Source organism: Saccostrea cucullata, unplaced genomic scaffold (assembly GCF_032062105.1).
Source record: "Saccostrea cucullata isolate Sc308-1 unplaced genomic scaffold, CSIRO_AGI_Scuc_v1 ctg17194, whole genome shotgun sequence".
Taxonomy (NCBI): domain Eukaryota; kingdom Metazoa; phylum Mollusca; class Bivalvia; order Ostreida; family Ostreidae; genus Saccostrea; species Saccostrea cuccullata.
The window spans coordinates 1-12,470 of NW_026940737.1; the positions used below are offsets into that span (position 1 = coordinate 1).

A 12,470-nucleotide genomic window follows, 5' to 3' on the forward strand; every position below is an offset into this window, starting at 1 on the left:
TAACTCATCAAGATACACTCACATACCAAAAATCAGTCCAATATCTGAAAGCGTTTAGAAAAAAAGTGCGAAAAATCAAGTAGGACAGACTGACAGACAGACGGGGACAGACAGACAGACAGACAGACAGACAGCAAGACAGACATACAGACAGACAAACGGACAGACGCAGGAAACCTATAGTCCCGTCCGGTTTCACCGGTAGGGGACTAAAAACCAGCTTAATATCTGCAAGCGTTTAGGAGAAAACGCGGAAAACCCTGAAAAATTGAAAAGGCCGTAATTCCGTAAAAAATCAACGAATCGTAACGATATTCAAACTTGATCTGTAACTCATCATGATACACCGACGTACCAAAAATTAGCTCAATATCTGCCAGCGTTTAGAAAAAAAAGTGTGGAAAACCAAGTGGGACAGACTGACAGACAGACGGGGACAGACAGACAGACAGACAGACGGACAGACAGACAGACGGACGGACGGACAGACGCAGAGGAAACCTATAGTCCCCTCCGGTTTCACCGGTAGGGGACTAATAAAAGGAACTGTAATCGGATAAATACGGACATCGGAAAAAATATCAGGTGCATTTTTATAGGGTAGGTCAGGTTACCCGAAAGATAATTTTTTTCTCTAGGCCTTATGGAAAAACCCCTACATAAACAAATACATGGGCGCAGACATTTTGGACACCCGAAGTTGTGCGGAGGAGAAAATGCTAGCTGGCGCGTGATTGGTCAATAAGAGAAAAGACTGGTTATGTATTTGACAAGTGAAATAAAGTTGATAAAAATCTCATATCAAGACTTGGGTTTCTTTGAGGTATATAGGAGTTACAGGTAAAAATTTGAAGGGAGGGATGCACTTTGGTTAGAGATTTTCATTTGGTGTCAAACGCACCTAGTTGTAAACAAATGGAAATTGAAAGTAAAAGTGCAACGGCACGGTATATTTTTTTCTGGCATTTTTTGTTTTCCAATATCTCGAACTTTCACGACAAAAAGGTCATTTGCCCGAAATTCAATATATGTATCAGTGAGAGGGAGGAGTTTTGTACTCAAGTCTATGGAAAACATTTGGTGGTGTTTCGTCCTATAGAAAAGGTATGATTTCATGGTTAAAAATTGATTACAGCCAAAAAATCAATCGGTTCCTATTTTTTTGGCATTGAGATTATATTTTAGTTAGTTTTGACTATTTGTTTAAAAATTAGAGGGTTTGGGTAAATTGAGACTCACAATGGGGACTGCACATAGTGAAAAAATGCCAAAATTTGTGCCCTAGCTCTCATATTTTCGATAAATGTACACGTAAATAACTTTAAATAAATATTTATACCGAAATTTACTGTGAATATTGTAAATAATGCAATATCAATATTTATGGGCATCATCAATACACAAAACATATGAATATCCCCCTCGCAGTTTGAGAAATTTATTTAAATCCATGTATTTTATGAGTGTAGACATTGGAACAGATTGATTAATCATCTTTCAATTTTGTGATAATCAGAGTTGATTGAATAATTTATAACAAGATTTGACTGCTATTTACTAATTAGGGTACTTTGTTTTTACATAAGGGGCATAATCCAGCAGCAAAGCCAGTTTCAGTCATGTAATCAGTGCTGGCTTGAAATAAAAGTTATACTTTTGGTGAAACTTAGAGATTACTAGTAGGAAATTTAATTTAAATTACTGTACAGTATATATTTTTGCAGAAAATACATTGAAAATGCAATAAATATGCAAAATTATAACTGAAAAAATTATGAAAAAGGTATCTGAATATCCCTCCACCTTGCCATATCCAATCTTGATATTCTGCTGAAAGGGGGGGGGGGGTAATTTTGTGCTCTTATCATGCTGTAAAATGAGGGAAATTTGTTAAAATCTGGTTTATTTGAATAACGAGTCATGCTTATCTGCATTTATTTTTTTTTCAATTTCTTTCTTTATTTTTTAAAATAATTATCTGAGTAAATTCTACTTTAACATGATTATTTTAAAGGTATTACATCACAAATGCTTAAAAAAAATTCAAAAGATGGTGTTAAGAATAAAAAATTATGATATAAGCTACTAGATGCATTTATCAGTATGTTTTAATACAATAAAATGTATTTCAGCGATGCATTCTCAAGAAGGAAGAGATTAATGAACCCTACCCTCTTACAATGAACAACACATGGATACTCTCGGGATGATCCCTTTGCTTTCATTAAGAGTTCCAAGGTATTGTTTTCTTAGAAAATCTAGTTAATCTCTTAATATTTAAGTTATTTAGAACTTTTTATAGATTAAATAAATTTCCTCAGAACTGCAGTTTTTTAAGCACTTTGCTTACAATTGAGCACTTTATTCAGTCAGACAATATGATTTATCTGCCCTTGGCATTTAATCAATTTATTAATTATGTCAATAATAAGAAATGATATGCAAATAAATATATTTGCCTTTTATGAGAATGTACATATTTAACATCAAATACATGAAATGTTCATGAAAATTGGCTAAAATGTAGGTCACCCCCCTTCAAAATTACAAATTTTTCAGTGGGGATGTATTTGATTCTCTGATGCCAGCAACCCACTGCTGATAGAATTTTTTTTCAATCTTATGTACATTTGAACTAGATATAATTCTCTATTCTTTCCATTGATTATTTTATCTATATTGGTTTTCACTCTTAATATTCCATAACCCAGCTTTTCTTACAAAAACCTGCTGATTTTCTTCATTTTTCATTGATAACGGGTACCTGCTACCCTGAATGATTAACATGATCTTCCTTGAGAAATTATTAGAGATAATAAGAAAGACAAGCAAAACATATGCTAGATTAATCATTTTATTTCAAAAGTTTGAAAGAAAAATAGAAAAATGCTTCAATTTATAGACATCTTTTCTGTTTCACAGATGTGGGTCTGATTGACTGGGGTGTGAAATGTAACAGCCAATGGTGTACTTAAGGTAAGACTGTCAGTCCTAATATTCAAGAGGTCAGATAAGCAATGGATATGTGTTCTAAATTTACTAAATTGACCACTTTTAACAAATGTTTCTTTTACTCTATAGGAAAAACCCCTACATAACAAATACATGGGCGCAGACATTTTGGACACCCAAAGTTGTGCGGGGGAGAAAATGCTAGCTGGCGCGTGATTGGTCAATAAGAGAAAAGACTGGTTATGTATTTGACAAGTGAAATAAAGTTGATAAAAATCTCATATCAAGACTTGGGTTTCTTTGAGGTATATAGGAGTTACAGGTAAAAATTTGAAGGGAGGGATGCACTTTGGTTAGAGATTTTCATTTGGTGTCAAACGCACCTAGTTGTAAACAAATGGAAATTGAAAGTAAAAGTGCAACGGCACGGTATATTTTTTTCTGGCATTTTTTGTTTTCCAGTATCTCGAACTTTCACGAAACAGGTCATTTGACCGAAATTCAATATATGTATCAGTGAGAGTGGCTTAAGTTTGTATGGAAGTCTATGGGAAAACATTTGGTAGTGTTTGTCCTATATGATGAAATGGAGATAAACATATTATTCGATACACAGAGCAACAAAATTGGCGATGATGTACTGGTAATTTGATCTGCTGGTTATCGTACACAGTGTACGTGGTTTTGTATCCTTGCTTTGCTTTCTGTATATTTCACCGATTTCACTTGAAAAAAAAGATGTTTTCACTCATGTTTCTCTCCCAGATGGGTGTTTTTCGAAAGAAAGTTTTTCTTTTTTTTTTTTATTATGAAAAGAGAGATAACTCTTTTCTGTAATTTGTTCACAGCAGGGATGTTGCACTCCGTTTACCACATATACGGTCCCGACCTTTTTCCTTTTCTGTTCATGGAACTCCAGTGACCCCCCTTCTGAAGACAAAAAAGTTTTGCTTTCCATGAAAGGTACCTTAAAAACAAGGTTTACTATTTGCATCAAGTTGTCCTTAGTAATGACCATGCGGTCTTTTCCTGGCAAAAGTTTACGAAGGCAAACATGTCATGCAAAGAAATTTTTTTTACTGCTAATAAAGATGATCCATATTACGCCCTCACAGGTCAAGCAATACCATTAAAACAATTAGAACAAGAAAGATTATACTAAAGGTGTACGTATTTAATTTACTCCAAATGTTACAGCGACGTGGACCTTATTTGCGTTGCCTGCAATGCAGAGTGACATTGGTTGATCACTTTTCCTTGCGTTTGTCTGTCCGTCTGTCATACCTTATTCATGTATCTCAAACCTGTAACAGATATACATGTACAGATTTTATTTACACAAATATTGCTAGGAACATATTTAAGAATTACAATGGTTACGGTGTTGTGGTCATTAATTTAATCCTTGACTTACTTCTCAAAATAGTTATAAAGCTGATATACAACACAATTTTATAGACATTTAAGAGTATTTGTAATTTTGCATATGCACTGAATCAGTATGAAAAATGATGAATGATAAGATTTATGTGTTGACAAGGACCTTACACTGAACATCAAATTTGCAAAATGTTGACTTTAAAGAAGACGGTTGATATCATTGTTTAATCAACTTATTTATCAGTAGCTTACCTTGTTTTAGAAATTGTTTGAACGTAGAGCATGGTCTTGTGTATCGAATCAAGAGAGAGACATAAATTCCACACGAATGTGATAATGGTATATTTTGCAAGATAAATGAAAAAAGTTTACAAAGGAGAAGTTCACCAAGTTGTTAATAAGAAATTAAGATAAACAGAAAGTTGCCGAGAAAATTCAACTGGAAGGCAGAAGGACAATTAGATACACTGTAGAGGTTTGTATGTCAGAAAAAATGTAAATCAATTTATTTAAATTTAGTTAATTTTCACTAGGTCAAGTACTGATCGACAGAACACTGGGTGTTTAATCTCTTTCGATTTCAAGAGGCTGCCTGCTAATACAAGAATGTGGGTGCAGCTGAGGCCCAAACCTTCAGAAATATATCCTTGGACCCGGGGTGTATATTCAGGGTGGGGATGTAGTTACTAGTATTAGGTCCTAAGAAACTTTTAATGTACCTGATTTAATAAATGACTTGCCCCTCGGCACATGTATGGCATTTAAAACTACCCAGATTCAATATAGACACAGTTTAGCAAAACAAAAGATATTCTACTCATGCAAAACAATCGCTCCGTGATCGGGCGATCGTGGGTTTGAACCCATGCAGGCCGCGACTGACCGAAGTCTATAAAGAAATAAATAAGAGTGTTCCTTCGCCAAACTTTCTGCACATTAAGGTGAAAAGTCGCACATGGCGGATGTGACCGGTCGGTACATTGTACATGTTTATTCCATGGCACATGATCCCATCTCTGTTGTGTTTTCTAGAGCTCTGTTTTTGCTCTACTCCTAATTTGTATTGTTTAATGGACTTTTGAATTCGAGTGAAACATATGAAGATAACGAAGAGTATTTCGGATCAAAAGTCCATATAACAAAACAAAATAGGAGCAGAGCAGACACGGACATCCAAAACATCAGAGGTGGGATAAGTTGCCATGGAGGAGTAGCATCCCCTGCCGACCGGTCACACCCGCCCTGTGCTCCATTTCATGATTGGAAATAACGGAAAAATCTGTCGTCAAATTAGTGTATAAATAATGGACTATTAATTAGTATGAAAAACGTCAGTTAGCATTTCACTCAATGATAAATTATTTTTGCTGACAAGGTCATTGTATCGACCATAGAACTTACGAAATGATGACTTTAAACAAGCCTGCTGAAATTCTTGTTTTATTAACTTGTTTGTCAATAATAACCTCGTTGTAGAAATTGTTCATACGGAGAGTATGCTCTTGCATGTCGAATCAACTGAGAAATATAAAGTCCCCAAGCAGGTGATGAAGGTATATAGCTGCATAAGTTAGGGAAGTTGACGATAGAAAAGTTAAAGATTTCACGTTTATCATGGAGCTTGTTAGATTACCATTAATGTCTTTTTCAAGTAAAATAACCAAATATGAAACAGGTGTGTCAGACTATGTGATATCTTTTATCTCAAGCTCAACAGGATATATCTTATCGATATAACAACGGAAATTTCCATTGTTAATTGTCAGTACGTCGTCGATATAATTATCTAAAAATTCTGCTTCATATGAATACAAAAATATGTCTGCTAATAACGAGGCGCAATTGGTACTCATGGGAATCCCAACAGATTGTTGGAAGACCTCAGTCTCCAAAAACAACACAGATATTATCAGTAAGAAACTCAAGATCTTTTTGATGTCGACTTCAGAGTACTTGTATGTACAATCAGAATGCTTTTTAACAAAATAATTTTGCAAATGACCAATGACAAGGTACATAAATGCTTACTTTCACCAGAAACCCCGAAGGCCCTTGTCACGGCAGGCATTTGACCGATAAAGATCCTTTACTTACTGCTCAATTGTCCCGAGTGAAAAGGTCTAAATTTGAAGCACTTCAACGGAATAAAGGTATGATTGAAAAATTCTCGGAATAGTACATACTGCTGAAACCGATCAATCAATCCTAACAAAAGTTATACTTCAATAGTTAATGAAACAGTTTTGAAAAAGATTTAATTGACATGAATGGTACTCAGAAAACGTTTTGGAATTGAGAAAAGGTGAATGATTGAAAATTTAACACTTGTTTAAAAAGGAAACTTGTCCTACATGTAATTCGAAAATCCTATACGTTATATTGAACGGGGGAATGAATTTTTTTTTAACTTTTACAAGGAAAAGCTTATGATTTACATAAATGTGCAACAGCATCGTGGAACCCACGGGGTTTCGCTCCGTTACAATAATTTACCGGATGAGTTCTGAAAAGCTTTATTTGTACAACAAACACTTGTTTTAAGCGCTGTCTTAAGAAATACAAGTCACTAGTTTAAGCGCTATCACAGGAACTACAAGAAAACATTGACGTTACCATCAATTGTCGCCCGGGAAATATATAAATTAAACAATGGAAATGAGTCTTGACCATCAAACCGCTTCGATATGTGTGAAAAGGCATGCGTCTAATTGATGGAGACGATAGTCGCGAATATTTTGAAAACTTGTAGTGGGATAAAAGTACATAAAAAAAGATACCATTTTAAACTTGATCAATTCCTCAAGTAAATCTTGGCTGTATAAAATATAAATTGAAGTTAAACACACGCATCACCTATATTTAAAAATGTATTAATTTTCAATTTTAGAATATAAAATACGAACTGTGCAGAGTACGTTTTTATCCGAGAAGTAAAACTCGATGTTCTAAAAAAAAAAAGGGACCTGTCGTTTTTTAGATAGTAAATGATAAATAACTTTATATATTAAATATGAAAAGCATATACATTTTTACAGATTCACTTTATGGAAGTAAATATATTATATATCTCGTAATTTTTAAACGTAAAGAACATTTTGATTAACAATCTTTTCAATGTTGAGAAAACCTTCAATTCTAAATAACTACTCTCATCCCAATCCCCATACACCAACACTTAAACTTATATGTATAGAGCAGCCCGGTCCTCCGGGCTGCAATAAGGGTCATTTGTACAATAGAACCTTTTCCTATGACGTATTTTGCCTTGGAGTTATCCCCCTTAGCCGCCATCTTTTTGGGCATTTTGTTGTTAATTTTCCTTTTTTGGGGCAACCAATTTTAAACATGCATGCAAGAGATATATGGGGGAAAAATTTACAAACTTAAAATCATGAATAGAGGCTTTAACAAACGTATATTCATCAAAGAAAAATAAATGTTATCTTTATCTCAGTAACCAGTAAAACAAATTGAACTTGGTTTAATAATAAATGGATCTAGGAATAATGCCCTACAATATTACGGCCAAAGGGAATAGAACTCTTGCTTAAATCACCTCAATGAAAAACACTTTATATGCCGACCGTTATATAATACCAAGATTTGTTAATTTGAAAGTCGGATGGAAACCTCGCGTTTGAATAATCCTTATACTATGCTTCTCGCATTTTTGGGGGGAAATTTTATAAAACATTCTTTAAAAATCACGTTTATAAATCAGTCTATTTAGAAATTGTTTGATATACATGCATCAAAAGACCAGTATCCTCGCTGCAACTGCACAGTCAAAAGGTAAACGCTCAAGTTATTTTTCTTAGACATAATTCAAACTTTTGGAATTATTTCAATGAGTACAAATAGGCATTTCTGCTTAAATATATCTGCTGGATATGAAGGGAAATTGGACATTGTCTCCAGCACCTGTACAAGCACGAAATAAAAAAAAAATAGAACGGGGATTAGACTTCAATAAAAACAAAGCGACTTCAATTCCCGATAGTGTCATCTACTACAGATAATGAATTTTTTTTATAATATTAATGGGAAAATATGCTATCCCCCTAGTGCACTTTATATGGATAAATCCAATTTTTGTAACATTATGAGATTTTCTGCCGTTTTTGTTTAATATTTCATTAGATGTTATTTTTACACCCTGATCAATGACCCCAATAAACATGCAAAAGGTTTCTCCGAGTTCAAACGCGTGAAGTAGTAAGTGTTGCTGTTAAATAAAATATAATTGCCACAATATTTGTCAGATATGCAGAACTGAAATTTGGTTTCAAAAGGATGCTTGCAAAAAATCAATCTGTGCAAGCAACAAATACAGTTTTTGTATATCCGTCTGTTCAATAATTTAATTATCAATCCGAGGTTCGACAAACACTAAAATCGTCTTAATTATTTAACAGAGAAAGGCGTTATCTTGAACATGCAATGCTTCGTTGATTTTTTTATTTGTTTTATTGATGTATTACTTATCTTGGTGTTAGTAAATACAAAAAAAGCTTGTTTTTCACTGGGGAAATGAATATCTCGACTAATGTTCAAATATATGAACATAACAAGAAATTTATATGCATCTTTCAAATAAATAGAACAAAGGATTCTACGCTGGAATTAAACACTAACGTCTCTGAGAAGGAAATGTTAATATTTTGTCTATTTCACCATGTGGTCATAGCAAAGGAAGTCGAGCAATAATATGACTGGTGCTGGTAGGAGCACTTTAAGATTGCACATAATATTCTGATACTATAAAGAGCCCAGACCCAATTAAGAGGAGAAATTGTACCGCAATGACATTAACAACTTTCGACTTTTCACCATTTTCCTTATATACATTTTGAAATCCGAATACAACAAAGGAATGCCAACTGTAACTTAGCCATATAATGACAGTGTTACTAAAAAATTATAAATGATTTACATCCAATAACCAGATTTTCATATCAAACACGACAAATCGCAGATTCTAACATCCGACATACCCAAAATATATAGTCTGTGAGCAAATGCTCATCAGTAATACCCCCGCTCTGATGTGAATACATGTATACAAGTTCAGTTATTGGCAGATGCAGTTATGAATAGGATTGAATGTTTATTATTTAACGTCTTTCTCGAGAAATTTTCACTGATATGGAGACGCTGCAAATTTTGTCCTACACTCGGTACTTAGGGCCATTGAGCAGGGTGGGATCTTTTTCGTGCCAGCACCTACTGCGACACGGGACCTCCGTTTATAAGGTCTCATCCGAAGGACCGTCACAGCGTCCCACAATGTGATTCGAACCCGTGATGTGAGAATCAACTCCTTACTTCGCGACTCTAGAACAGACGCTCTAACCACTGCACAACGTGTGCGAGTTAGGCACCCCTGCAAATGTGTTCGGAACCTTTTACTTTTCGGTGTTCTGCACATTATAAAACCCGATGAGTTCAGAGTAGCTCTGGCGGTGGCTCTGGCGAGAGTTAGCGAGAACTACAGCGAGATAGGGTAAATTATTCACGGAAATGCGGCTAGGAAGTGACTTGCTCGTGGAGACATGGTAAATAGAAAAGTTATGTTGCGTTTCAGTTTTCGCCACCCTATAATATCTGTAGGAATGTTCTTCAATCAATCTCTCTTGAATTCATTCAAATTAAATAGCTATTCTCTATGGTACAATTTCTGCAGTCATGAATTAAAATTTCTTTTTGGATAACTATTCTTGCATGAGAACTGGGACTATATTTTTTGGCGTCAGATTATCAAATGAGGCACCAACATGACTTAACTGACAAATCAGCTGAATGAGAATTGCATTATGGGCTACTACGAATACTACAGGAATTTTACGCTTGAAAGAAGAGGAAAATCTTATGGCGATCGGAAAGGCATAAAAAAGCATTTTAAAAAATATTATGTTTATGCTCACAATGACAAACAATTCACCTGTTTAATAAACGGTGGAAGTCTAGGTTTCTCAAAGTCATGCTGCAATTGAAAGCGATTTGAGTATCTATTTTCAAATTCTTTTATTGTTCTATCGGTGAATACAATTGTCAGGTGGATTCCCACGTGAACACGAGTATAGTTACAATGAAGCGCATTGAAGTGGTAAAATTTTCCGTTTGGATGGAACGTTTTGAGCCATCTTAAGACACACCCATTTCTTTAGAAAGGAAAAATCGGTCAAATGATTCAATCAAATACCTGTAGAACAGGTATTCCATAAATATAATAGCCAATCAAATTGACGGTCTACATAAACAGCGAGTAAGCACGTGTTCGACTGATACAATACATGTGTTATGCTAAGTCCAATAAACATGATAAAATCATAATTATGTACAAATTCGTTGCAATGCGTCTTTTACAAAAGTGGGGACTCTGTATATAGTTTTCTCTTATCTAAAAATCTTCATTTTAGTGTAACTCATGTTGCTTGTCGCGGAAAGTGGGGTGACCTAAAACATTACGACGAATAATTCTTTCTCGTTTCTAATGAAATGGGCGTGTCGTCATGTTTTAACTGACGTTCAAAACATGACTCAGAACGTTTCATCCAAATGGAAAATTTTACCACTTCGCATTGAAGTGGTAAAATTTTCCGTTTTGATAAAACGTTCTGAGTCATGTTTTGAACGTCAATTATAACATAATGATGCGTCCATATTTTTAGACACGAGAAAGAAATATTCGTCGTAATGTTTTAGGACACCCCATTCTTCGCGACAAGCAACACGAGCTTTAAAGAAAAATTAGGAAAAAAAATTAGAGACTCCTCGCTTTTGTAAAACTCAAATTGCAACGAATATGTACATATTTTTTTTTAACTTATCACGTCTACTAAAGTTACCACAACACATGTTTCGGCCGAACACGTGTTTAGTTGGTGTTTATTTAGACTGTGAATTTGATTGGCTATTATATTTATGGAAAACTTTTCTACAGGTATTCGAATAAACATATTGCCCGTTTTATCCATTTTTTAAGAAATGGGCGTGTCACAAGGTGACAATAAACGTTCTAAAGATAGCTCAAAACGTTCCATTAGAACGGAAAATTTTACCACTTCAATGCGCTTCATTGTAAATGCATAACAGATGCTGCTCGTCTTATAAAAACATTTAAAAAAAAAAAATTGCACTCCATTGACATGATCATATATTGACCTGAACCACGTGTTTGAAGTAAAATGTAAACATGTATTTGGCGTAAACATTGCTATTCAACGATTGGTCAGTTGCTCGTGGTAAGATCATCTGTGCGTATTAATAACAATAGCCATATAAGGCAAACAAAGGTTTGTCAGTGTAGATGATACTAGTATTACACATTCTTACCAGCGTATGGTCGCAAGTGTGCTCTAATTTTGGCCGTAAATATGATAAGATATATCTGTTATTCCAACCCCCCCCCTTTTTAGCCACAATTTTCTGTTGAAAATCATGAAATCTCTTTCAGAAAGGTCTGGAATAACATTTTTTACAGGACATCTTTTCAAAAAAAAAAACAAAAAAAAACCCAGAAGTCTCTGTCGAGACTGAAGCTCTACTGGTTTGTACTTATAGCAAAGGAAGAGAAAAGTACTTTTATAAGCAGTTGGGAATTGAAACTTTACAACAGCAATAAATAGAATAATGATCCTTGATAAGGACTCTTTATGTTCTTAGTGTATTCTACTTGTGTGCCAAGTTATATTGAAATCAGACCAAAACTGTAGGAGGAGTAGCATTTTGAAACAATTTTATAGACAATTTCTATTTTTAGTAACCACGACTACACCGTTCATGGAAATCAAAAACCGATAAATTAATTATGTATCTTAGTGAAGTCTACTTGTGTGCCAAGTTATATTGAAATCAGACCAAAACTGTAGGAGGAGTAGCATTTTGAAACCATTTTAATGAAATTTTAATTTTTAGTAACCACGACAACATCGTTCAAGGAAATTAAAAACCCATTAACAGAATTATGTATCTTAGTGTAGTCCACTTGTGTGCCAAGTTATACTGAAATCAGACCAAAAGTGTAGGAGGAGTAGCATTTTGAAAGAATTTCACAGAAATTTCTATTTTTAGTAACCACGGCAACACCGTTTATAGAAATCAAAAACCGATACACAAAATTATGTATTTCACAGAAA

The 12,470-nt window shown here is 34.4% G+C and overlaps 1 long non-coding RNA gene across 2 annotated transcripts; it reads left to right on the plus strand.

Moving 5' to 3' along the window:
- Positions 1–646: 646 nt before the first annotated feature.
- Positions 647–3,108, plus strand: LOC134256214 (uncharacterized). Of its 2 annotated transcripts, XR_009989675.1 has the most exons (4): positions 647–840; positions 2,133–2,238; positions 2,923–2,976; positions 3,082–3,107. It is a non-coding gene; the product is annotated as an uncharacterized LOC134256214 (long non-coding RNA). The 2 variants fall into 2 exon arrangements; XR_009989674.1 differs by lacking the exon at positions 647–840 and having other exon boundaries at positions 2,000–2,238; positions 3,082–3,108.
- Positions 3,109–12,470: the final 9,362 nt, after the last annotated feature.